This window comes from Trachemys scripta, chromosome 2, assembly GCF_013100865.1.
Source record: "Trachemys scripta elegans isolate TJP31775 chromosome 2, CAS_Tse_1.0, whole genome shotgun sequence".
In the NCBI taxonomy this organism is placed as follows: Eukaryota; Metazoa; Chordata; order Testudines; family Emydidae; genus Trachemys; species Trachemys scripta.
This window is the reverse complement of record NC_048299.1, coordinates 80,294,741-80,312,427: the sequence shown is the minus strand read 5'-3', so window position 1 is coordinate 80,312,427 and position 17,687 is coordinate 80,294,741. Positions and strand designations below refer to the sequence as shown.

At 40.2% G+C, this 17,687-nt stretch overlaps 1 protein-coding gene across 4 annotated transcripts in view; it reads left to right on the top strand.

The window, feature by feature from the left end:
- MYRIP (myosin VIIA and Rab interacting protein) overlaps nt 1-17,687 on the top strand; it is a 343,158-nt gene that overhangs the window by 242,960 nt on the left and 82,511 nt on the right. The window lies entirely within an intron of this gene.

Below are 17,687 nucleotides of genomic sequence, written 5' to 3'. Positions count from 1 at the left end.
TGTATAAATTGGTGCACATGTGATTGGTAACTTAATGCTGAAGAAGGCTTTCAATATTTTCCTCAGTCTTCTCTGACCTTTTTGCTAAGTGTTTCATCTCCATAGACCATATTCTCACCCCTGTAGTACTCCCATAGTATCAGGTGCTTGTATGATAAACAGGAGCTTCTCTATGTGGAGGAGCATGTTCATCTGTCAATTAAGTTGGATCTCTGTACTAAACACCTACTCAGAGCAGACAGTGAATGGTGGGTAATTGGGACAAAGCCCAGCTACATTGCTGGTGATAGCACACACGGTAGTTTTGTGCTGGCAGACACAGCAGAAGCATCTTGAACATGAGACTCCTTTAGGTCTGAGACACCATACACAGGTCTGATGTCCTCCAAATGGTCTCAAAGTAATTTTGCGCCATGTGCAGTCCTGCTGTCAAGCTGTGTTGCTGCTGACTCCTCCCTATACTGCCTAACATATGGAAATGAAATAGCTTAAAAAATTCAGTCTAAATTAAACAGGAAGAATGTTTAGAATTAAGGCTGACGCTCTGTACATAACTCACTCCATATGCCAAAGTATCACAATGTCTGTAACATCACTCATTTTTCTAACCTTCTTGCAGTCCCAGCGACTTACTCAGAGTGAGGCTACATTCCTTTCCATACTTCTGCCTGTTAAATCAGAGCCCTAATGTTAATTCAGTGTAGATTTTAAGTGGTTTACCAGATGTATGGCTATGCATTTGGCCTTTCAGAATATCCTGGAATTTGTGGATGTATCATTTTGTAACAGCATCAAAGCAAGATTGTCATAAAGAGGAGAGCTTTTACATAAATGTCATGCTGCAGATGGATCTGGAGAGTGACGTTGCATCTGGGCATGATGGAGAGTGCGGGCACTTCCATTTCTCCCCTTTGTCTCCTACTGTGTATAGCTGCCAATAATCTTAGCAAATGCCAAAATGTTAATATTGTGATCTTGTTTGTAAACCATGATGAAAGCATCAGACTGGAATGACAACTGACTCTTCAATAGCCATATGAACGTGAAGGCTTTTTGATCATGTTAGCCGTCGGTACTTTTTAAAATGTGGTTTTGGTGATAAAAGGGCAGACAGTAATCTTTTGAGCAGTGGTCTGTTTCCAAATAAGAAAATATTAACAATTGAGTGAGGAAGCTCATTTTGGCCTAAAAGCATTAGTCACTAAAACCACAACGTTCCCAATAGTTGAACTGCCAGAGAGACCACACATCACACAAAGGGATCTGTGTGGTAAGAGCTGGATGAGGAATATATTGTGTAATTGTGAATTTCCAATTAAAAATGAGAATTCCTTGTTTGCCTGATTGCTGTTTGAGCAAAGTTGTAATGGAAAGAGTGCTAAATAAGCTCAATGCAGGTTATCATTACTGTATCAAGCTTTTCACCTGTCATTACATATTCAGCCATTTATAGTTCTTGTCCTATAACTTAACAAAACAACCTGCAAAACTATGGTATATGTGTTGTTTCCAAGCCCTAGTACAATGCATGTCTAGTGAATTAAGAAGAGGATTGTGTACATTATCATGCTAACTAACTCTGACCCTAGATCTCACAGAAGGTTGTAATTCATACTTATACAAAAGATTTTGCAAGGACTAATTTCTTTTATTCTTAGAGTACATCTACACTGTAATATCCAACTTGGGTACGTGTACACATGCTAGCTCTGATCGGGTGAGCACATTATAAATGGCAGGGTAGCCTAGGTAGGTACTTGGGTGGCTACCCTGTGTCACCACCTGCGCTGCCATGGCCACATTGCTATTTTTATCATTTTAGCTTGAGTGTACCTAGCGCATGTGCATCTACCTGAGCAGGGAATTATGCCTCCAGATCCACTGTAGACACACCCATTGAGACATAATTTGTACAGAGAAGTTGCTCACACCGCAGTATGTTTTGTTTTTTCTTTCTGTGTAAACTATATCTTATCTGAAGATACCGAGAAGATATTCTAGGGTGCTTTTATATTTCATAAGGAGAAGAATCATCTTGTGATTAAAGCTTGGGATTTGGAGTCAGGAAATCTGAATTCTGTTCTCACTTTCATAGTCCTCTTGTGTAACTGTGGGCAAGTCACTTCACTTCTCTGTGCTTCAGTTTCTCATCTGTAAAATTCGGGTAATAATATTGAGCTAACTTGCCTATTATTTTTGTGAGGCTTAACTAATGTTTAAGATCCATGAGTGAAAGGTGCTGTAGAAGTGAGGTACAATATTATTGTCATAATTTACATAATTATTTTAATATACTATATATGTAATCATTAAGGTTGCCCAACACTTTCTGTTATAAGACACTGTTTTAAGTTGCTTACAACTTTGACAAGCTTTAATCATTCGCTCTGAAATTTTCCTTGCAGCACATGTGTATCAGGCAGAATTTTGTTGGAACTATTTTTAGTGTACTCCTTATTATAATAAAATGAATAATAGTACTCCATTAATAATAAGAATTAACTGGTGGTACTACCAGTCATACCTATAATAATGATTACTAAGGTATGATTATTCATTGTATTATAATGAATACACTAAAATGTGTGAAGTGTTTGCTTTCTCTAATAGTTATTAAACATAATATAAGGCCATAAGCACTTGTATATGAATGAGGGGTTGAAGTTTGGGCCTAGTTTGAAAAAGTTTTCTGTATCCTTTGTTAATAAGCACTTGTGTTTCAGCTCTATTTGAGTCTTGTCCAGAGATTCTCTTTCTTGTGCCCTATATTTCATTATAATTCAATTTAAACATAGTTTATGAATCACTCCATGCTTGTAGCCTTTAGGGCCCTCAATAGCTTGGATTGTCTTAGTTCATCAGTTCTTGCAGCAGGATTTTTAGGTGTGCACACGCTGGATACTCTAAAAGGTAGAAACTGAGCTGCCATTGCCTACACTGAGTTTCATTCTGAGAGTGAGATTTCCATGGACATGGAGCTTGATATGAAATAAAATGTGGTTTATAGAATCATAGAATATCAGGGTTGGAAGAGACAGCGGGAGATCATCTAGTCCAACCCCCCTGATCAAAGCAGGACCAATCACCAGCTAAATCATCCCAGCAGAGGTGAAAGTAAGCCGGTATGGCCCAGTACGGTGCACCGGCAAGAGCCAGTACAGCGTGCCGGACCAGACCGGCTGCTGATTTAAAGGGCCCTTTAAACCCCTGCCCGAGCCCTGCCGCCGCTGCCCGGGCGGCACTTTAAAGGGCCCGGTGGTCCCCGCGGCGGCAGAGCCCTGGGTCCTTTAAAGCGCCACCCGAGACCCGCTGCCGGAGCCCTGGGGTAGTGGCGGCAGGGCTCCCATGGTGATTTAAAGGGTCCCAAGCTCCGCTGTGGTAGCGATGGGAGCCCTGGGACTCCCAGGCGCCTCTGCAGCTGGGGGCTCTGGGGGTGATTTAAAGGCCCCGGGGCTCCCAGCCAGAGCCCTGGGGCCTTTAAATCTTGATTTAAAGGGCCCGGGCAATTTAAAGGCCCTGCCTCTTCTGGTTGAGGCCATGCCCCCAGCGCAGGACTCCAGCATACTGGTAAGTCCTTTAAGTTACTTTCACCCCTGCATCCCAGCCAGGGCTTTGTCAAGCCTGTAGTCCAACCCCCCTAAGGAAGGAGATTCCACTACCTCCCTAGGTATTAGTATTACTACTTTATTACTATTTGTATTAACATTAAAAGGGCTTTTATTTATGGAGCTTGGTGTGCTAACAAATAGAGCTGGTTGAAACTTTTTTTTTTTTTAATGGTTTCAGCAAAATGGAAATTTCCAAAAGGAACATCTGTTTTTGATTTTTTTGTTGTTGTTGTTGAAAATCTAAAAAAACCCTCTCTGATATTTAAAGCCAAATATGTTTTGGTGTCTGAGTTTTTAACAAAACTAAACAAAAACTTTTGAAGAAAATTTTAAACTTTTTTATTTTGTTTTGGACTCTTCTTTACCCCAGAAAGGGATTTTTGTGATTTGGTCAGAGGCTCAACTCGCCCTATCAGTTCCCGGGAAAACTGTCTTTGAGGAGAAATTGAGGCAGCAACTGCACCCTAATGCCAGATTGACTAATCTGTAGTTACAGGGCTCTCTCTGCTGTTTATTATGGTCATAAGAAGTGTGGAAGTGAATCACAAATGCCAACAAAAATAGACCTTATTTCTCTAGTTTTCCAGTTATTCAAATAGCTGCAAACAAACATTCAAAGTAAATTTGCCAGATTTAGAGTCCCCTTTGGCGAGGCAGGCTGGGATTAAAATCTCATTTGTATAATTTTTAAAGGCTTCGGAATTTCCCCATGGTTTTCAGCTGTAAGCTGGAATTTAGCTTTTGACAGGCTGCTAGGCAGCTTACAAAATAAAGCTTCCAGCTTCAGGATCCCAGCTGAAAATGTCTTGCTTCTACAGCAGAGAAAACCAGTCCAGAGAGAGATGTACATTTAAATATAGTACTTTGCTAATTAGTGGTTTGAAGAAATAAATAAAAATAACAGTCCCATGTGGTTTGCAGGCTTCCTAATCACATTCTGCTTGCAAATTGTGAAAACACAGAAGGTGTTACCTGGGTTTCTTAGGAACAGGGGTAGACTTACTGTGCACATACAGCATATTTAGATACACATTTGTATTCAAAAATACATGTAGTACATCACACTACAACGCATGCATTACCCACACTGGCCTCAGACCTTATCTGAAAGGGCAGAACTGAAAAGGGAGAATCATTTGCTGCTTTTCACTCCTTTGGCTGGCTAGGGGCTCATTTGGCACTTGATGTAGTTTGGTACATCCCTGGTGCTTTAGTTTAAACTATGCCTGTTTAGCAATGGCCCACGGGATTGTCTGCCATTTGGGGATGACTGGAGTGCAGCATCTCTCTGTCTATGCCTCCTGCCCCTTGCAATGCCCCTAGAATTCCCCTTATCCTGAGGGCTTCAGAGTGTGGCTAGGAGTCAGCTACATTGGCTCTTTATCATCTGGGGTGTAGAGTGGGGTTAAGGATTAAGTCCATCATATGTGTGCTGTATGCTATGAGTAGTGCTTTCTGTTGGATGAGCATCAGAAACATTTTTCCTATGCAGTTTTCTGCCTCTCACAATTTGTAAAGCTTCAGATGTCCATAATCACAGTGTGCAGTGATGGAATATAATATCTATGCCTTCCATAAGTAGACTGTGCATCTGTGCTTTGCAAAAGCTAAAGTTGCAGGGTGAGATACTAATTATTTTAAAAGGGGAATTGAATATGAGCACATTTAATGAAAAATAAAAAAAAGACCTTTATATATATATATATAAACAAAGCTTGAATTGGGTCCTGGTTTCTCTTTAATATTATGTGCTGATGGCTTATTTCATCTCCATTGCTGGGATTTGTGTTTATTAGAAACATTCTTGTGAAGAAACAGACCATAAAGCAGGTTGTTGTCCTTTTGGTGTTCTTGAGCTCTATATTTTTCTAATCAGGATTACAGATTTAATTTGCATGGTTTAGCCTCTGCTTTTTCCCCCCCCCCCCCCCGCCCTGGGAGATGATTTTGTATCTGTTTTGTGAATATTTTCTTGCTTCATCAGCTGCACATTTTTGTTCAGCTGTTTTTCAAGAATCTGTGTCTAGAAATGAAGTTTGCAGAAAGAAAACCCTTCTCTAAGGTAATCTGAATAACTAATCAAAGTTCGTCTTTGTTCTGCTGCTTTGTTTTGTATCTGCCATGGGAATGGAAAACATTTCTCATGTCAGAGACTGGTGCATTTCTTCCTAGATAGTTATGTTGATTTATATTTTGAAAGAAAATGTTTTCATTTAATAACATTAATGCAAAAGTTTTTTGACCATTTTTTCATGTGAGTTTATTGATATAAGTATTTGTGTTCTATGGCTCAAATGCAAAAGCGTTTGCATGACTGTAATTGCTATTGAATTTATCTATTTCACTTCATGAGACAGATTCTAAAGGATGCAATCTTTAATGTTAGATATAAAAGTGACAAAAAAATTAATAAGGATGTATAGTTGAGGATTTTTCAAAGTTTCTAGTTTCTTTTTTTAAAAGCTACAGTTGCTACAAGAGTTTTGCTTTATAGGTTTAATCTTTGTAGCTCTGCGTATTCATATTTTCATTTCAGAAATCTTGTTGGTATGACATTGACAATCAATTTCAGTTTGCTTAGCAACAAGAGCTAATAGGAATGAGACTGAAAAAGTTCTTCGAGGGGATGGTTTATCACTATTCAGTTTAGTTGTAACATATATATTTTGGTTCATATTTAGTTGCATTTTGCATGGAGCAGTCTCAATGTGGCAGAGCGGGGTGCAGAATACACACAGTGTTGTTTCAGTATTATTTCATGTATGCAATTTATCTACAAATGCCTGTATGTCTGGGAAACAGAATTTCTGTTCCAGGAAAAATTTTGAGATTTTGAACATTTGTTTTGTCTTGAATTGAGACAGAATCAACATTGAAATTTCTTGCAAAACAAAATTTTTGAAAAAAAAATAAAAAATTCATTGAGAGTCAGTTGAAACATTCTGTTCTGATAAAATCAAAATGTTTTGTTCCAATTTTCACTTCATTTTATATTATCACTTCTAATATAAAATGTTTAAAAATGAAAAATCAAAACATTCCATTCTAAAAAACATATTGACCTTGTCAAAATGTTTTGTTTTGTTTTTTAAATTAAACAAAATTTGGTCAAAATTTACACCTGGGGTGGAATCCTTTTATTTGCAGCACAACAGACTTGATGTGTTGTCTAGACAGGGCACTTTTTTTGCTGAGTTACACACAAATTGTTTTTATGGTTACATGAATTATGAATTGCAGTGTATTGCATGAGCAAGGCACAGTGTGTGAGGTAAGTGGGTGTGGAGCTCAAAAGCTTATCTTTCTCACCGACAGAAGTTGGTCCAATAAACGATATTACCTCACCCACCTTGTCTTTTTTATATGTTGCGACTAACACAACTGCAAAAACACTGCAAACAATACATTGTATGTCTTTTTTAATTAAAACCTAAATTATGTCAGTAATCCTCAGAAGCCAGGGATCAGCCTTTGAAGGTCTGTTTTATTCAAAGTCTTGTTCACACTCTTTAGAGGCAGATACTTTATTGTTGGTTTCTACAGTCAGATGACATTCTTTTCAGAAAATTGAGTCAAAGTTCCAAAGAACTGGAATCTCACAGTCTTTCAATGAAAACTGAATAATCAAGCTACCACTTTAGGGAGTCTTGTTTACGAACCTGCAGTACTTGGTAGTGTTTATTAGCTTTGATGGGGATTTATAGTGAACTCTATAGATGGCATATTTTAAGAAACCTATTTTCTGCTGATAGGCATTGAAATGTCATATGATAGATTGAAATGTGATTCTCTGAACCTTAATGTGATTTTGACTGATTTTCTGGCTGATTTTACTAAATCCTCACTAGCTAGTGTCTACTGTCAGGCTGTCCTGCGGTGGCTCAAGAACATGCGTACCAATCTCAGGGCAGTGTGTTAGGAAACAGGACACAAACCCCAAATTCGTTGAGAGTGCAATACTTAGATTTCACCATGCAATTATCAAATGTAAACTCTTTGGGCACTATAACAGGCTTAACATGGAATCTCATACAGTCCCCTTCGTTACTCGAAATCTGTCTTGCCATCCACATAAGCTTATTTTGTGTTAGATGGTCACTTATACCATGAATCACAGTAACAGTGAGGTTACTCCCAGTCCCAAAGGACCAGTGACTTACCCCAGGTCAACTGCACTTTAGATCTCACACCAAGGACAGTGTTATAGTAGCCAGTCCTATAATGAACAACGTAAAGATTCATTATATAGGAAAAGGAAACGAGAGTTAATTAGAAGGTTAAAGCTGATAAACATCCCAATCTTAAGTTTCAAAAAGTAATAGAAGCTTCTTTGATAAGCAAGTTCTGTATGTCCTTTAGGGCTAACTCAGGCTAAGCACTGGGGATCTTTTGCTTATGCTTAGTAATCCTTGCTCCTCCAAATCCAATAAACATAAAGATACAGTTCCTCTTTGTTAGGGCTTTTTATTCCTTCCCCTCTTCTGCTTCAAGTTGCAAACTTAGCTGATGGGAGGAATTCACTTGCACATCTCCCCTTCACTGTGTGTGGAGAGAGCAATCAACAAAGTCTTTTGTCCTCTGATGTTCCACAATAGTTTGTCTGGGGTTGATGGGCCTTCTTTGTCAGGCAGGACCTAATCCATTCTGTTGGAGACCAGTATTGCAAACTAGTTCATGCTTCTCTCCTGTCTGGTGATTTTTACACAGTTACAGAGGCTTACGATGCAAAGGCTCAAATATTACCTTACAGTATGGGATACAGATGTTATAAGTGAGATTAATGCATACCACAGTTTACGAGCATTCAGTGAAGCTTAAACACTAGGCACATTTTTATAACTCTAATACCTATTTTACTGTTACTAACAAACAGATGAACCCGACCGATTCCAGCTATGTGTTTGTCAGTATTCAGGTGAGGCTCGGGAGCCTTGGAATAAGCTGGAACCTGGTTTGCCAGCATTACATCTACATGAACATTTTTCTTCACTTTTGCACACTAACACTAGGGCAGCTCACTGGTGCTTTTAGTGGAGTGACTGCTAGTGTAGAGCAGCTGCTGATTAAGAACTATTTCTTGTAACCCCATTCTGGGCAGGGGTTAGATGACATGAGGGAAAGAGCTCCAGCGCCCTATCTCCACTAGAGCTCCCCACAGTGGAGCTGCACCAGCAACAGTAGGAAATCTGAAGAGAAATTCTAGAAGACGAGGCTTTAAAAATGTTAATGGTTTGTGATTGTGATTTTTTTAAAACGCTTAAGAAAGAGAGCTTAATCAATGTTAAGGCCAGAAGGGGCCATCATGATCATCTGCTCTGACCTTCTGCAGAACACAGGCCATAGAACCTCACCCAGTAATTCCTGTAGCTAACCTAACAACCCGTGGTTGAATTAGATGACCCTGCCTTTTAGGAAAACATTCCGTCTTGATTTAAAGTTCCCAGGTGACTGAGAATTTAATACTTCCCTTGGTTAATTGCCCTCGCTGCCAAAAATGTTGATTCTTATTTCCGGGTTGAAAATGAGCCATGTATTTTCAGTGTATCTCCTCCCATCTGTTCTCTCCCTTCCCCTCAAATACGTACAACCTGCGTATCAGCATTTCAAAAGGGAATGCTGGAGTTGACTGAAAAAGAGACTAAACTAAACGTTTACATATGGCACATTGATTCCTAAAAAAAGAAAGCCTCCTGTTTCTCCTGTGCTATACTTATCCAATTTATTCTCCTTATCAGTGCCTGCGAAGTGGAATTTTAAAACAGAAATCAGTACTTAATAAATAAAACTTCTTATTGCTACATGTAAGGATGCTAGAAAACATATTTTGATGATATACCTTACATAAGGCAAGCTGTAGGCTGAACACACTGTACTAATTAGAGCACTGTCTACTGCAATAAAATTACTGGGCCAGATGCACCCCTGCTGGAGAAGGGAGGTGCTAATTTCGCCTCCCTATGCAAGTGAAGCCTAATTCTCAGATGATTGGCTCCCTGGGGATGGTGTCTCTGCTGGGGCTGGCAGCTTTAGTTACAACTGGAGGCTCTATAGCCGTTCCGACAGCAGACTATGTACCTTCTCCAACTAGCCCTACCTGCTTTTTGGGCTTTGAAGGCCATTTGCAAGGCATCTGTTGGAGGAGACATTACATCCATTGTCTGTTACATCAATGAACCATGTTACTTAATAATATCAATGCAAACCATCGACACAGTGCACTCTTACAGCTCAGAATCAGCCTGTTCAATGTATAGCAGTCACCAAACCCCTCTCTGAAACTGAGAATGAGCTTGCTTGTTATAGTCAACTGTGACAGGGCACACTTGCTCTGCACTGGTACCGTGAGGGTTAACTCTACTCTGTGGGCCAAGGAGGCCAGGCATGCTCCAGCTGGAGCCTACAATAAAAGGGAACCGCGCGGCTCATTCAGAGCTGACTGCCGAGGAGGGAGGACGCATGCTGTGAGCTCCAATCTGGAAACTGCGGAAGCCCCAGACAGTGGAAGCCAGGGACACTGAGACTCCGCAGGCTTCTGGGAGCTGCACTGACTGAGCAGCCCAAAGACGCTGGGGCCACTGGATCAGGAACAGGGTAGGAAGCAGCTCTGAGGGACTAGTTATTGTGCTGCGTGGGATCAGCGTGTTTCGGGCAGATTCACCGCTGACCCTGTGGTGGGCTTACTTGCCATTGACAGGGCCCTGAGCTGGGACTCGGTGGAGCAGGGGGGACCGGGTCCCCCTACCCAGCCGCCACACCTCTCTCTTTCCCTCCAGGTTGCGGCCCACTCCCCTGATAGGCCCCCAGGCCAAACTGCCCTGCTGAAGAGGGCCATTATACTGACTCTGGCCGCTAGGCCACACAGCCCTGAGAGAGGACAGCCATATTGACTTTTACCCTTAGGCCAAGCTATGATAGACAAGGGATGGTTGTATAGACTCAGCTACAGGGCCATCATTACACCCACCTCCTCCCAAGAAGGGACGGGGTGCACTTGCCCCACGACATCAACCTTTCAAAGATTATCTGTCCAACCATTTGCCTTGAACTAGGAATGGGATCTGTCACCATTTCTATTGATCAGAATTTTGACTTCCTGTGTTTTAATCCCAAATTCACGTTCTTGGTTCATATATTATTTTTTCTGATTATTAAATCAACAAGATTAGGTGGTCAGCAAAGGCAAGAAGGCCACCTGTGAGTCTGGCTTACATGAAGAACGCTATGTTCTATTTTGTCTTGCTACCCTCTTCTTCCTGTTCAAGGTTTTTGAAAACAAAGTTCTAGTTAGAGTAAGTAGTGAAATGCTCCATCTCCTATTTCAATCTGAACTTTTTATTTCCCTTTGTTTGAAGCGTAAATATCACACTCCCATTCATATGCAGTGGTTTCCATTATAAAGGCATTCTTTGTCAATTGATGCCACATAGCTCCCTTTATTTCCTATACTAGCTCTGGGTGGTAACTGTGATATGTCAGATACACTAGCTGTTGGCAAAGGTGGAAGACTTCTTAAATAGTGACCATTGTAGGTGTGTATATGGGTCTTTCACAGCTTCTTAATTCAGTGTCAGACTACTTTAAAACACAGTGTGTGTGTGTGTGTGTGTGTGTGTGTGTGTATATATATATATATATAATTCAGAAGCCTTTTTTATAATACACAGAAGTTGTATTCAGTAGCAGTTTAATTTGGTTTCTGTTGAACTTAATTCAGAACTTAATTCATTCTCTTCTGGTCATCAATGTTTGGAAGAATGCTGCTGAATATCTGACTGCTTTCAAGGCTAATTAAAGTGCTGAAGTCCCTTCAGGTGTATTTATTGGTAACGTTATGAAGATCTTTTATATTACTAACATTACTCTAATCATTAGAGTCTAATGGGTCTGCCCTGATGTCCTTTATTGTTTCCAGTCTTATGAACTAAGAAGCTAGGAGAAAAATTGTAACTGAGTTATAAACACCTGAAAAATTGGGTTTATAATGGAAACATTGACAAAAACCCATAATTATCTCGGCATTGGCAGGTGCTGCTGCAGTGATTACAGTGATTTTATATAAATAAACTCTTTAATCTAGCACTTGGGCTCTAATGGGAACAAATTTTATGTATATTTTCTGCCATATGAACTCCCAAATGTTACTTGAAAGTATATTACTACATAATTATTACCATCTAGTTAGTTACTTAGTATTCATAGAGCCAAATTTCTGAACTCCATTTATACCTGTGAAACCTCACAGAAGTCAGTGGGGTTGCACTGGTGTAACTGAGGGCATAATTTAACGCACAGTGTGATTTCCACCATGGAATCAGAAAACTTGAGAAGGTGCCCTGTAAGGTGAGAGGAAAGGGCCATAACAGGATCAGCAAAGCTGAAAAAGCCAAGACATTCTTCTGTGCAGATCCATCCAGACACAAAGGGCTAGTGCACTTAAGGTGCCCTAAAAGGATGACATAAAATGTACATAAAAAGATTTAACTCGAGTATTTAGGGATTCGCCAGGACAGACAAGTGGATTTTCAGGCATAAATACTTGCAAGTACAGTAGAACCTCCGAGTTATGAACACCTTGGGAATGGAGGTTTTTCATAACTCTGAACAAAAAGATTGTTCTTTCAAAAGTTTACAACTGAACATTGACTTGATACATCTTTGAAACTTTGCTGTGCAGAAGAAAAATGCTGATTTTAATCGTCTTAAATTAAACAAGCACAAACAGTTTCCTTACCTTGTCAAATCTTTTTTTAAACTTTCCCTTTATTTTTTTGGTAGTTTATGTTTAACACAGTTCTGTGCTGTATAGTGGGTTTTTTTTCTCTGCTGCCTGATTGTGTACATCTGGTTCCAAATGAGGTGTGTGGTTGACTGGTCAGTTCATAACTCTGGTGTTCGTAACTCTGAAGTTCTACTGTACCATTTTGCACCTGCAGTTTAGGTCACTTTGATGTTTTGGGGGGGGCATATTCAGGGAGTTGAATGTCTAAATGACCTTTGCACCTGCAAAAATACAGGTCCAGTTAAGGCTGAGCTGAAAATGAGGCCCTCGCTATCAGCGTACATCAACAGGGATGAAATTCAGACCTACTATATATTTCCTCCCTCACTTTCACATGTGGCTGAGACAACTTGTGAGTATGTTAAAGACTTCAGTAGCACCTGAGCTCACAAGTCACTTAAGTGCCTAAATCACTTAAGCATGTTTGAAATTTTACTCCTAATCACTATGGAGGTCACTGAATATTTTCAGTGTTCTACAATTTCTGTGTGCTTTCTCCCAGTTTAAACTATGTTATAAACAGCCTCTAAAAACATGAACATCCTTTCCATTTCCATTGTGTTAACATTTAGAGTTCTAGAGAAAGGGGTTTGCTGCACTGACCTTTAATCAAAATGAGTGCCCCTAACTTGTGTCATGTTATTAGAAGACTATGAATGTTAAATGATAAATCGCTTTGTTTATCTTCTGCGTGTTGTGTAATGGATTTTTTGACGGCTTGTAGAAATGTTTGAGTGAAGTCTTTCAAATGTTCGCCCTATGATCATAAGTAAAAATGTGTTAGGAGATCTCATCCCTAGGGAATTTTTGTTCATATCACAATCACACAGCACAACTTGCAGTTGTTCCTTCTCAGGAGAGAGCCTGGAATGGAGTAGGTGGGTATTGCAGGCCAGGGTTGGGGAGTATTGACAGTGCTGTGAGGAAGCAGCCACAGGAACTGTTCACAGTATGCCCAGATTTATCCATTGCTCTGAGTCTGTTATTCTATTAGTGCCTCATTCTCTCTCTCGCTTAAAAAAATCAATCTCTCATACTCTGTCAAGCTTTTCTTTATTGAACAGAAGTTGACTAATAATTTTTACATATTGTAGTAGTACTGATTCCAAACCCACAATGTTGTTTCCATAACAAAAGGCTTTGAAATGTGATTCACCTTCCTAATGATTTTATGTAACATAAATAGTGGCCTTGGATTTTAGAGCGGTTTACATATACAGACATAGCTGACTTTGTAGCACAGAAATACAAATAAATAACTTCAGCCAGTGCTGCTGCTTTTATGTGTGTATGACTAATAGTCTTTAAATATGAACTTTTTATTTCATGGAAAGAATTTGCACACACTGCAATATAGATAAGAGGGGGAAAGTGCTTCAGTGTAAGATTTGGTGGTTGCTATGATGTAGCTTTTCATAATTCTAGGCACATAGAAAAGCTGTTTTTGCAGTATGTAGAAGAGTCATGGCTTTAAAATACAGACCAACATTAAAGGATTTTGAAATGAGCAGAAAGTGTCCATATTTCTTTTGTGAATAAGTCCTTTATTTTGGTATCCATAGGGATGGCTATTCTCTTCTCCAAATCCTTTCTCCACAGTAGAAATCAGCAGGGACATGGGGACTTATCTGAATGTTAAGAGGCTGAAAAGCTTTAGAAGAGTCATTGCAATTTGTTATAGAATGCATGCAGAATAGAAGCACAGATCTGGAGTTGTTGTGGCTCACTATCACAAAAGGGAGATTATAAGGTTTCTTACAAATTTTCAACCCCCAGAACTGAGGAAGTTTCAAAACTATTCCCAATTTTTGCTCCTCAACCAGATGTGGTGGCGTAGGCAAGCAAGCCTCATTTTTAGTCATTCACTGACTTGGTCAGGAAATTTTTGACTAAACGTTTTTCATTAGAAAATTTGGATTCATCTAAACCAAAAGTTTTTGGAGGAACAGATCAGTTTTAACTAAACTGTAATTGGAAAAGGTTTCTCGGGTCCAGCATGGAATTTTGGGGGGGTCGGAGGGAGAAGGAGAGAGCTTCATCCCAGAATAGCTTGGTGGTCAGGGAACTCACCTGGATCTAGTCTCTGATCTGAAACAGATGGATCAGGGATTTGAACCCCTGCCTGATTCAAACCAGGAACTTGAACCTGAATCTCCCACATCCTAGTCAAGCATCCTGACCTCCAGTCTACTGGCTATTCTGAGGTGGAGTTCTCTCTCTCTCGCTCTCCCTCTGTCACTCTGAATTTTTTCATCAATTTTTTTTTGAAAGATCTCAAGTTCATCCTGATGCAGTATTGGATATTTTTTTAAAACACAAGAATGTTCATGAGTTGGGAAAACCATTTCCCACCAAGCTCTATCACATCTGCCCTTCTCACAATTTCTGAGTTCCTATACAGAAATTTAAAGCATTATGCTTACCATAAACCTGCAGCTGCAACTATGGTAGCTCCATGATACTCTCAGCACTAGAATTCATGGTGCTAGCTTGCAAGAGCTTGATACTTTCATAAAAGTGGTAATGAGACCTGATGGCATGGTGGCTAGCAAGCACATGCCTCTAGTGCACAACGCTAAGCTACTTAGCATGGTGCTAAAATGTATGCCAGAGCCATGGAGCCATCTCTGCTAGCGCTCCCAATGTTGCTAACACTGCCGCAGATACACTAGTGATAACGGTGTTAGGAATTTTCATAAACATTCCCTAGTGTGGGTACAACCTTGTAGAGGAAAAAGTGGAGCCACTGAAGTGCAGTCTCATCCAGTCCAGTCAACAGCTGCAGGCAAGTCGCTATTGTTGTGGTCAGTGGTATCGATGGCTGCTGACAGATGTAAAAGGAAAAAAAGTCAGCATGGATTGCTAACTTCTGCTCACAGCTAGATCATCATCTGTCTAATGATACTAATTCATTTTCCATGCAATACTTCAGCTGAAAGGTGCATTGAAAAGGGTCAAGGAAGTCAGGCCAGATGGTACAAAAGTAATTTTGTTGCAAGCTTTTCTACCACATAAAGCAAAGCTTAGGAACAGAGTGGTAGTTGGGAAGATTGTCAACTTGAAGGCATGGTTTCTTGAGTATTAATTTAATAACTGCTCATTTAAGGGAAGTAAGCATTTGAACGCTGTCCTAAGCTAGGAGCAATTTCAACTAATAATGGTCATCCCGCCCTCTCTCCTCTCCCATACACATGAATTTGATTTTACCCATCATGAAGATCATGTGTTCATGTCAGAGGTTGAAGGCCAAACCTTCCAACACTCCAGAACATTAGTGAACAAATCTAAATGAAACTCAGCAAGAGAAGATATAGCATTTTTCCCTTTCTGACACAATTCTAATACCATGGATGCAAATAGTGCCATCAATCATGCTATTGATCCATAAAGTGGAAGAAACTCTCATAGTGGGAAGAAATGCTGAAAGCTGTTTTTGAGTAAAAGTTGACTGAAAGTTTTGAGTAAAAGTTGACTGAATTCATGGATTTACCAGGTTTCCCACTGCCAAGCACAGTTCTGCTAATCAGGACTTCACAGACATCCTACAATTGAACAAAATGCTTTTTGGCAGCCACAGCGTAGGGAATCAAAAGCCTTCTATTTCACAATCAAACAGATTTGGGCACAATGACCGCCACTTTGACATTGGCCCCATATATCTCATCTGTTGTAGATCATGTGCATACCAAGGTGACCTGTGAGGACGTCATATAGAAAACAGATCTTTGGCCAACTCTGTCAGGACATGTATCAGTCTTAGTATTATTCGTATACTAACAGAGTATCTGTATTACAATAGCTCTCAGAGACTCCAGTCAGGCTTGGGGCATCATTGTGCTAGGCACTGTGCAAACACAGTAAGAGAAAGCTGCTGCCTTGAATCTAGTTGAAGCTGAGACATACAGAAAAAGGACACTTGTGTGCTATACATTCATTTTCTTGTTATTTGCAGCCCTGCAACTAATATAATTAATCTATAGCTGAGCTTTGGTGTGCAAGAATTCAGCGAACAAACTTTACCACTTTTATTTAGTTTCCACTCTGCATTAGTAGGTTATAGGTATACTCTACCAGATGTTTTTCAGTGATGACATGTAAGTGGACTAGAATATAAATGGACCTGTTTGGTGCTATTCCATTTAGCATTGTAGGCATCTCCCTGAACACTTGAGACCGATGGGAACATTTAGTGAAACTCCTGGGTCATGTATTGTACAGTGGGCTTGGTCATAGCATAGAATCTGTGGAGATAATTGACAAAAATGATATAACTGGCAGAACCATACAGTTAGTACCCTCAAAGGAAAACACAATTTCTTATCAAATGACGTGTGTTGGAGAAAAATTGTCGATTGTCGTTTGCCTCATATAGGCAAAGGAAAGCCAGACTTGCTGAAGAAAACAGGTCTTACGATTACATTCTTTTGAGATCACCACTTTCTCTTAGTGTGTTTTTATTTTGGTGCCTGAGAGGAATCCCACAGAAATTCCAAGTGATTAATACTATACAAGCTAACTAGAGTTGTGTCAGAAGTGAAATACTCCATCTGAATCAAGTAGCCAGTTATTCCATTGATTCCATTTTTGAAAATCATGGCTTAAGTCAGTTGGAGTTGCTGGGTGCCCAGCACTTCTGATGAGGCCACTTATCAGGGCCGGCTCTAGGGTTTTGGCCGCCCCAAGCATCCAAACAAAAAAAAACCCACCCCCACCCCCCCCCCCCCCCCAAAGTCGCAATCGCGATCTGCGGCGGCAATTCGGCGGGAGGTCCTTCACTCGGAGCAGAAGTGAGGGACCATCCGCCGAATTGCCGCCGAGCAACTGGACGTGCCGCCCCTCTCCGAAGTGGCCACCCCATGCACCTGTTTGGTAAGCTGGTGCATGGAGCCGGCCCTGCCACTTATTTAGGTACCTAAGTTAGTCTTAGAAGGCTAACTTTTGGCTTCCAAGTTTCAAAATCTTGGTCTTAGGAAGCAACAGATTGCCTTAATTACATACAAAGTTCTAGTACTGTCACATCAGAATATACCAGTCACTTTGCTACATGTGATCTGACTTGATGTAAGTAGGTGTGGCATAAAATAAAATAAACTAATGTGACAGTACACAACCAAATAAATCAGATCAATTTGTGGAAAAAAAACACATGGGAGTTGATTCAGACCCACTGGTGCAAACACTGCTTTTCTTTCCTGGGGCTACTGCTGGTGGAGGTCAGTTTTAAGTTACAGATGGGAATTCGTAGAGTTCTTTCCACATGATACCATTTTTGAGACTGTGCCGGTCAGCTGTGGGCTACC